Here is an 8957-nt window from a genome sequence, read left to right as displayed (position 1 = left end):
ATCGTCTGGTTCCTTGTCCATATCTAGGATCATGAAGTCGGTAGGCACTTCGATGCTTCCAATCCGGAGAGGCAGATTTTCCAGGATCCCAATCGGATGCCTCACTGTTCTATCAGCCAGAACCAAATACAGATTACTTGGTTTAAAATCAGTGAATCCCATCTTGTTGGCAACTGACAGCGGCATAATGCTAACTGAAGTTCCAAGGTCGCACAAACAGTTCTTGAAGATCTGAAGTCCTATCAAACACAGAAGGTGAAAGAGCCAGGATCTCCCAGTTTTTCCTCAATTCGCAGCTCAGGATCCAGGTACACTCCACTTCTGAGAATCTCAAACCCAAATTCCTTGAAAGCTTCCTTAACCTCATCCTCCAATCGAGCTGCCTCCTTGGCAATTTCCTCCTGAAGCTCGTGTGGTGGCAAAATTTTAGGTGGTGGAGCTTTACGCTTAGCCATTCGCTCTGCAAGCGCCTCCAGCTGGATGTCAAGTGCAGCGTTGAACCTTTCCTCTAACTCCCCTCCTTCTGTTGCAGGTGGTTGAGGCTGATCTCGCTTCTCAACATCTACTCGATGCATCATCTGATCACCACCATCGTGTAGGTCATCGGGTTCCACTTCGGGTTGTTCTTCAGTTTGTGATCCTCGAATCAGTGCTCGGTCATCAACTCAATCATTCTCCTTGGCTGAAGACTCGGGTTCATACTCGGATATATAGTTCATACTCGGCCTCATTTTTCATTGGGTGTTCCACATCCTCCCCATCTTGATCGTCACTGTTCCCAGTGAGGTAGTCCTCATAGTCATCATCAAGGAAGATGGCTTGAGCAGTGGCATAATCCTTGGGGTTTTGAACAGCCTTACCTAGGAGTTGGTTAATCTTTGGAGCTGATTGGTTATTGTGGTGGCCTTCCAGGTATCTAACCTTAGTGTTGAGTGATTTGTACTTGGCGTTCAGATCATTGTATCCTGAGTCGATCTTGTTGCTCATCTCTGCGAACCGTTTCGCGATGGCCATAGATGTTGTAGCCTGATTCTGAAGCATTTGCTGAATGAGACCGCGTAATTCAGCTTCTTGTGATTGGTTCTGTTGACCTTGTTGTTGGAATCCAGGTGGTTGATTGTAGGTCCCAGAGTACTGCTGCTTAGGTACATAGCCTTGGTTGCACTGGACAAAAGGCTTCTGTTGGACCGGGTTCCCTTGAACGATAGATGGGTAAGTTTGGTCCTGAGGATTGGCAACATTCGGGTTCTGATAAGACAGATTCGGATTCGGCTTGAAGTTGTTGTACCCTCTGTTGTAACCTCCTTGGTTGTTGATGTAGTTAACAACCTCTATCTGTATAGTCTCCCCATCTTGTTGTAGAAACTGCTCTTCCTCTGATAGGGCATGAACATGTTGCTGCTCGTTGAGGAGCTTATCGAGCTTGTCATTGAGGGCTTTCATGTCCCTCTTGTACTTGGCATCTTCCTCTCCTGTCGATCGCACAGAGCGATCATATTCCTCATTGTAGTTGCCATCAGATTGAGCCAAGTTCTCCACTAGGTCCCAACCTTCATCGACATCCGTGTTGAGGAAGTTACCATGGCTTGCGGTGTCCAGCAACATCCGTATCTTGGGGACCACTCCTCTGTAAAGTGTGCTCAGCAATGAAGCATTGCTGAAGTCGTGATGTGGACATCGGGTAGTGTATCCCTTGAAACGTTCCCAAGCTTCACTGAACGTTTCATTGTTCTTCTGAACAAAGCCGGAAATGTCATTTCTCAGCCTTGCGGTTCTGGAGTTGGAGAAGAATTTGGCCAGGAATGCCTTCTTGCACGCTTCCCAAGTGGTGATGGACTCCTTATGGAGCGATTTCTCCCAGATGTGTGCTTTGTCTCCCAAAGAGAATGGGAAAAGCCTGAGCTTGAATCTATCTTCACTGACTTCATTGATCATAGTGAGGCTACAGAGCCTATCAAATTCATCCAAATGATCCACTCGGTCCTCCATTGGTAATCCATGAAACTTATTACTTTGTATCATCTGGATGAGACTACTCTTGATCTAAAAATTGTTGTTCTGCACAGCTGGTGGTACAATGCCATTCCTTTGAATGAGAGTAGTTGGAGCATCTCCTGCTCCGATATTGGTCCTTGCTTGAGGAGCTGGTGGACCATTCTGATTATTCATCGTCTCCTCAATGATTGTTGGTTCATGTTGAACTTGTTGTTGTCTGAGGAGCCTAGGTCAGTCGATGTTATCAATGAAAGGACTCAGGTTCTGGCTACCTCTGGATCGTGTTTGCATGCGCAGGTAGGTGTCCGAATGTGTACATGAGGATCAACTCGATCCAGGTGATCGAGTGACGGGTCGGGTGGGTGCTCGGGTTGTACCTGATATTCAAAACAAACGATGCGAAAGCAAACAAGTCAGTATCCGAACCAAATATAAACAAAAGAACTTGATCTAGCAAAAGCTGAAATCCTAAACGTAGCAAAATGAAATCAACCAAATGGTAACGACGCCAAATTGATAGTTGGGTTTTCACCCAGGGTATCAATTCCCTATGCAGTTGTAGTACAAAGGGTTATCAATCCAAATGGTTGTCTATTGCTAGCAGGAAGGATATAATCAGGACTATACAAGTCAACCCAAGCAGATAGGGTTTTTGTTCTAACAGTCCTAAAATAAATAAAAGAAAGGAATATAAACAAAGAAACCACACGACCTAAGCACTGGATGCAAGCAATCGAGTACAGGATCGAGTTGGGTGATCGAGTAAGCAAATAAGATATGAACAGCTCGAGGTATTACTCGATGCAGGTTATCGTGTACCTGATCGGCTAAGTGGTCGAGTAAGTAAAGAAAATGTAAACAAATAAAATATGAAAGCTCCTAAGGATGGGGTAATCGAATCCTAAGTATTCTAAACCAGTACAGATGCCTTACATGCCTCATGCAATTATTTCCTAGACAATGAATCTCTAAAACCTTGTCACCACACTCTCGCATTAGCAACAATCAACCTTGATCACTTACAACACTCTCGCACTAGCAATATGAACAAGAAGGCATTAATAACGATTCATTATTGTCAGTAAACTGAAACTCATCTAATCCCTTACTCAGAGTCAAGTAAACCTCTAGCATTGGCTAATTCACGCATCTCATCTACACCTCTCGGTCGCTGAAACGCCCTAGATCTAATCTCAACCTCTTGGTCTATTGACAGCATTAAGAACACCAACCTAGAAGGAAATCTATCAATCATTTATAACCAAACTAAGACATCCTAACCAATCAAGAACACAAAATCATCTATCCCATCCCTAGAAACTTTACTACACTACTCGGACATGATAACAAGGAACAAAATAACGAAAATGAATGAAACTTGCATTGTATTAAAAGATAGAGTAGAGTAGAAAGACTACAAGATAGAAATCTAAGAAAACTATAAAAACTATTAAATAAAAATGCAAAACGAAAAGGAAAATGTTTGAGTCGCTCAGTTCTCTCACAGAAGCTCTCGCTCTCTGGTTTGAGGGTCAGCGGCGTGCTCCTTTGCGAGCCAGGAGAGGAGGGGGTTTATATATGAATACCCTTTTAATCTAGCTTCCTAGACCTGCCCGATGGTCTACTCGATGGGGTACACGAGGGAGAAGTCGGGTTACGCCTCGCGTGGATCTTCGGGTTGTTCTTCATGCTCTCGGATACTCCTCGATCGTGTTGGGGTTCAGATTTGTTCTTGCAGCTCGATAGCTCCTTCGGGTACATGCTCGGATTGTCCTTGTTTTTCCCCATTTTTACCTCTTTAGCACTTGTTTTTATCCAAAATATGAAAATACAAAAATGCAACACCCTAAATGGTCTAAAAGTGAATTCCTACAGTTAATGACCTAAAAATGCTAAGTTAGAGGTATGAACAATGCAAAATATGGACAAAAAATGATGCTAAAAACATATAAATTAGAGAGTTATCACTATTTATCAGAGTTTGGGTTGAATTTGGAGTGTTTAGAAACAACTTTTACCCATTTTGTCCCAAAACAGGCTAAAACCGAGAAAACATTGATTCGAAGCAGTAAACAGCTGTGTTACTCTTTCTAGGGTCAAAACATGTAACAATCCAATGCATTTGACTGATTACAAGAGTTTGTGTTGAATTTGGAGTGTTTAGACAACACTTAAACCCGTTTTATCCCAAAACAGGCTTAAACCGAGAAAACAGGCAAAAAGTGAGAGAAACATTGATTTGAAGCAGTAAACAGCTATGCTACTCTTTCTAGGGTCAAAATATGTAACAATACAATGAAATTGACTAATTATAACAGTTTGGGCTGAATTTGGAGTGTTTAGACAAAACTTAAACCCATTCTATCCCAAAACAGGCTTAAACTGAGAAAACGTTGATTCTAAGCAGTAAACAGCATTGTTACATTTTTTACGGTCAGAATGTGTGACATTCCAATCCATTTAAGTAATTGTAAGAGTTCGGGATGAATTTGGAGTGTTTAGACAACACTTAAACCCGTTTTATCTAAAACCAGGCTTAAACCGAGAGAAAACATTGATTCGAAGCAGTAGACAGCTATGTTACTCTTTCTTGGGTCAAAATATGTAACAATCCAATGCATTTGGCTATTTATAAGAGTTTGGGTTGAATTTGGAGTGTTTAGAAACAACTTTTACCCATTTTGTCCCAAAACAGGCTAAAACCGAGAAAACAGGCTAAAACAGAGAGAAACATTGATTTGAAGCAGTAAACAGCTATGTTACTCTTTCTAGGGTCAAAATATGTAACAATACAATGAAATTGACTAATTATAACAGTTTGGGCTGAATTTGGAGTGTTTAGACAAAACTTAAACCCATTCTATCCCAAAACAGGCTTAAACTGAGAAAACGTTGATTCTAAGCAGTAAACAGCATTGTTACATTTTTTACGGTCAGAATGTGTGACATTCCAATCCATTTAAGTAATTGTAAGAGTTCGGGATGAATTTGGAGTGTTTAGACAACACTTAAACCCGTTTTATCTAAAACCAGGCTTAAACCGAGAGAAAACATTGATTCGAAGCAGTAGACAGCTATGTTACTCTTTCTTGGGTCAAAATATGTAACAATCCAATGCATTTGGCTATTTATAAGAGTTTGGGTTGAATTTGGAGTGTTTAGAAACAACTTTTACCCATTTTGTCCCAAAACAGGCTAAAACCGAGAAAACAGGCTAAAACAGAGAGAAACATTGATTTGAAGCAGTAAACAGCTATGTTACTTGTTCTAGGGTCAAAATATGTAACAATACAATGCATTTGACTAATTATAACAGTTGGGTTGAATTTAGAGTGTTCAGACAACACTTAAACCCGTTTTATCCCAAAAAAGGCTCAAACCGAGAAAACAGGTGAAAACCGAGAGAAACATTGAATTGAAGCAGTAAAAAGCTATGTTACTCTTTTTACAATTAAAATATGTAACAATCCAATACATTTCACTAATTATAAGAGTTCGAGTTGAATTTGGATTGTTTGGACACCACTTAGACCCATTTTGTCCCGAAACAGGCTAAAGACGAGAAAACGTTTATTCTAAGCAGTAAACAGCTTTGTTACAGTTTCTAGGGTCATAATGTGTGAAATTCCAATCCATTTAACTAATTTTAAGGGTTCAAGATCAATTTGGAGTGTTTTGACAACACTTAAACCCCTTTTATCCCAAAACAGGCTTAAACCGAGAAAACAGGCGAAAACCGAGATAAACATTGATTTCAAGCAGTAAAAAGCTATGTTACTCTTTTTACGGTCAAAATATGTAACAATCCAATGCATTTGACTAATTAGAATAGCTCGGGTTGAATTTGGATTGTTTGGACACCACTTATACCCATTTTGTCCTGAAACAGGTTAACGCAGAGAAAACGTTAATTCTAAGCAGTAAACAGCATTGTTACAGTTTCTAGGGTCATAATGTGTGACATTCCAATCCATTTAACTAATTGTAAGAGTTCGGGATGAATTTGGAGTGTTTAGACAACACTTAAACCCGTTTTATCTAAAACCAGGCTTAAACTGAGAGAAAACATTGATTCGAGAGTAAACAGCTATGTTACTCTTTCTTGGGTCAAAATATCTAAAAATCCAATGCATTTGGCTATTTATAAGAGTTTGGGTTGAATTTGAAGTGTTTAGACACAACTTTTACCCATTTTGCCCAAAATAGGCTTAAACCGAGAAAACATTGATTCGAAGCAGTAAATAGCTTTGTTACTGTTTCTAAGGTCAGAATGTGTGACAATCCAATGCATTTGACTAATTGTAAGGGTTAGGGATGAATTTGGAGTGTTTAGACAACACTTAAACCCGTTTTATCCCAAAACAGGCTTAAACCGACAAAATATGCTAAAACCGAGAGAAACATTGATTTAAAGCAGTAAACAGCTATGTTACTTTTTTTACGGTTAAAATACGTAACAATCCAATACATTTGACTAATTATAAGAGTTCGAGTTGAATTTGGATTGTTTGGACACCACTTAGACCATTTTGTCCCGAAACAGGCTAAAGCCTAGAAAACGTTTATTCTAAGCAGTAAACAGCTTTGATACAGTTTCTAGGGTCATAATGTGTGAAATTCCAATCCATTTAACTAATTTTAAGGGTTTGGGATGAATTTGGAGTGTTTAGACAACACTTAAACCCGTTGTATCCTAAAACAGGCTTAAACCAAGAAAACAGGCAAAAACTGATAGAAACATTGATTTGAAGCAGTAAACAGCTATGTTAATATTTTAAGGGTCAAAATATGTAACAATCCAATGCATTTGACTAATTATAAGAGTTCGGGTTGAATTTGGATTCTTTGGATACCACTTATACCCATTTTGTCCCGAAACAGGCAAAAGCCGAGAAAACGTTGATTCTAAGCAGTAAACAGTGTTGTTACTGTTTCTGGGGTCAGAATGTGTGACATTCCAATTCATTTGACTAATTGTAAGAATTCGGGATGAATTGGGAGTTTTTAGACAAAACTTAAACCCGTTTTATCCCAAAACATGCTTAAACCGAAAAAACAGGCTAAAACCGAAAGAAAACATTGATTCGAAGAGCTAAACAGCTGTGTTACTCTTTCTAGGGTCAAAAATGTAACAATACAATGCATTTGACTGATTATAAGAGTTTGGGTTCAATTTGGAGTGTTTAGACAACACTTAAACCCGTTTTATCCCAAAACAGGCTTAAACCGAGAAAACAGGCTAAAACCGAGAGAAACATTGATTTGAAGCAGTAAACAGCTATGGTACTCTTTCTAGGGTCAAAATATGTAACAATACAATGCATTTGACTAATTATAACAGTTTGGGTTGAATTTAGAGTGTTCATACAACACTTAAACCCGTTTTATCCCAAAAAAGACTTAAACCGAGAAAACGTTTATTCTAAGCAGTAAACAGCTTTTTTATAGTTTCTATGGTCATAATGTGTGAAATTCCAATCCATTTAACTAATTTTAAGGGTTTGGGATGAATTTGGAGTGTTTAGACAACACTTAAACCCGTTTTATCCCAAAACAGGCTTAAACCGAGAAAACAAGCTAAAACCGAGAGAAACATTGATTTGAAGCAGTAAACAGCTATGGTACTATTTCTATATTCAAAATATGTAACAATACAATGCATTTGCTAATTATAACAGTTTGGGTTGAATTTAAAGCGTTCAGACAACACTGAAACCCGTTTTATCCCAAAAAGGCTTAAACCGAGAAAACAGACAAAAAACGAAAGAAACATTGATTTGAAGTAGTAAACAGCTATGTTACTCTATTACGGTTAAAATATGTAACAATCGAATGCATTTGACTAATTATAAGAGTTCGAGTTGCATTTGGATTGTTTGGACACCACTTATACCCATTTTGTCCCGAAACAGGCTAAAGCCGAGAAAACGTTGATTCTAAGCAGTAAACAGCTTTGTTACAGTTTGTAGGTTAAGACTGTATGAAATTCCAATCCATTTATTTAATTGTAAGAGTTCAGGGTGAATTTGGAGTGTTTAGACAACTCTTTAACCCGTTTTATCCACAAACATGCTTACACCGAGAAAACAGGCTAAAACGGATATAAACATTGATTTGAAGCAGTAAACAGCTATGTTAATTTTAGGGTCAAAATATGTAACAATCCAATGCATTTGACTAATTATAAGAGTTCGGGTTGAATTTCGATTGTTTGGACATCACTTAGACCCATTTTGTCCCGAAACAGGCTAAAGACGAGAAAACGTTTATCCTAAGCAGTAAACAGCTTTGTTACAGTTTCTAGGGTCATAATGTGTGAAATTCCAATCCATTTAACTAATTTTAAGGGTTCAAGATGAATTTGGAGTGTTTAGACAACACTTAAACCCGTTTTATCCTAAAACAGGCTTAAACCAAGAAAACAGGCAAAAACCGATAGAAACATTGATTTGAAGCAGTAAACAGCTATGTTAATCTTTTTAGGGTCAAAATATGTAACAATCCAATGCATTTGACTAATTATAAGAGTTCGGGTTGAATTTGGATTGTTTGGACACCACTTAAACCCATTTTGTCCCGAAACAGGCTAAAGCCGAGAAAACGTTGATTCTAAGCAGTAAACAGCGTTGTTACTATTTCTAGGGTCAGAATGTGTGACATTCCAATGCATTAGACTAATTGGAAGAATTCGGGATGAATTGGGAGTGTTTAGACAACACTTAAACCCGTTTTATCCCAATACATGCTTAAACCAAGAAAACAGGCTAAAACCGAAAGAAAACATTGATTCGAAGAGCTAAACAGCTGTGTTACTCTTTCTAGGGTCAAAACATGTAAAAATACAATGCATTTGACTGATTATAAGAGTTTGGGTTCAATATGGAGTGTTTAGACAACACTTAAACCCGTTTTATCACAAAACAGGCTTAAACCGAGAAAACAAGCTAAAACCGAGAGAAACA

At 38.6% G+C, this 8957-nt stretch overlaps 1 non-coding gene across 1 annotated transcript; it reads left to right on the top strand.

The window, feature by feature from the left end:
* Positions 1 to 1660: 1660 nt before the first annotated feature.
* LOC147950126 (small nucleolar RNA R71) lies at positions 1661 to 1767 on the top strand. Its single transcript, XR_015565125.1, has one exon. It is a non-coding gene; the product is annotated as a small nucleolar RNA R71 (small nucleolar RNA).
* Positions 1768 to 8957: the final 7190 nt, after the last annotated feature.

The sequence above is a fragment of the Camelina sativa genome, chromosome 1, assembly GCF_030686135.1.
Source record: "Camelina sativa cultivar CO46 ecotype springtype chromosome 1, ASM3068613v1".
In the NCBI taxonomy this organism is placed as follows: Eukaryota; Viridiplantae; Streptophyta; class Magnoliopsida; order Brassicales; family Brassicaceae; genus Camelina; species Camelina sativa.
Note: the sequence above shows the minus strand (reverse complement) of the source record. Positions and strands in the feature narration are given on the sequence as shown.